General features: G+C 42.4%; 1 pseudogene; it reads right to left on the bottom strand.

The window, feature by feature from the left end:
* LOC119592336 overlaps positions 1–276 on the bottom strand; it is a 19,630-nt pseudogene that overhangs the window by 5,975 nt on the left and 13,379 nt on the right.

Below are 276 nucleotides of genomic sequence, written 5' to 3'. Positions count from 1 at the left end.
GCTTCATCCTCATACCCATTATATCATTATCAGTTAAAGGCCTACGAATCATCCCCACAATTTAAAGCCAGTGACTATTGTTCCTGAAAAATTAGTTACACAACTTCCTCTGTCACGTCTTACCTTCAATGGATGTACTGTGAGAAATTCTTGCAACACGAGCATCAGCTCTTTCTCTTACTAGCTGGTAAATGCCTCACGGGTCAATCTGCTAGCTGGGTCTAATGCAACTTGACTCTCTTTGCCGGAGTACCTGAAAAAAACAGAGGCTGGCAA

The sequence above is a fragment of the Penaeus monodon genome, chromosome 30, assembly GCF_015228065.2.
Source record: "Penaeus monodon isolate SGIC_2016 chromosome 30, NSTDA_Pmon_1, whole genome shotgun sequence".
NCBI classification, from domain to species: Eukaryota; Metazoa; Arthropoda; class Malacostraca; order Decapoda; family Penaeidae; genus Penaeus; species Penaeus monodon.
This window is presented reverse-complemented; position numbering and strand designations above follow the sequence as displayed.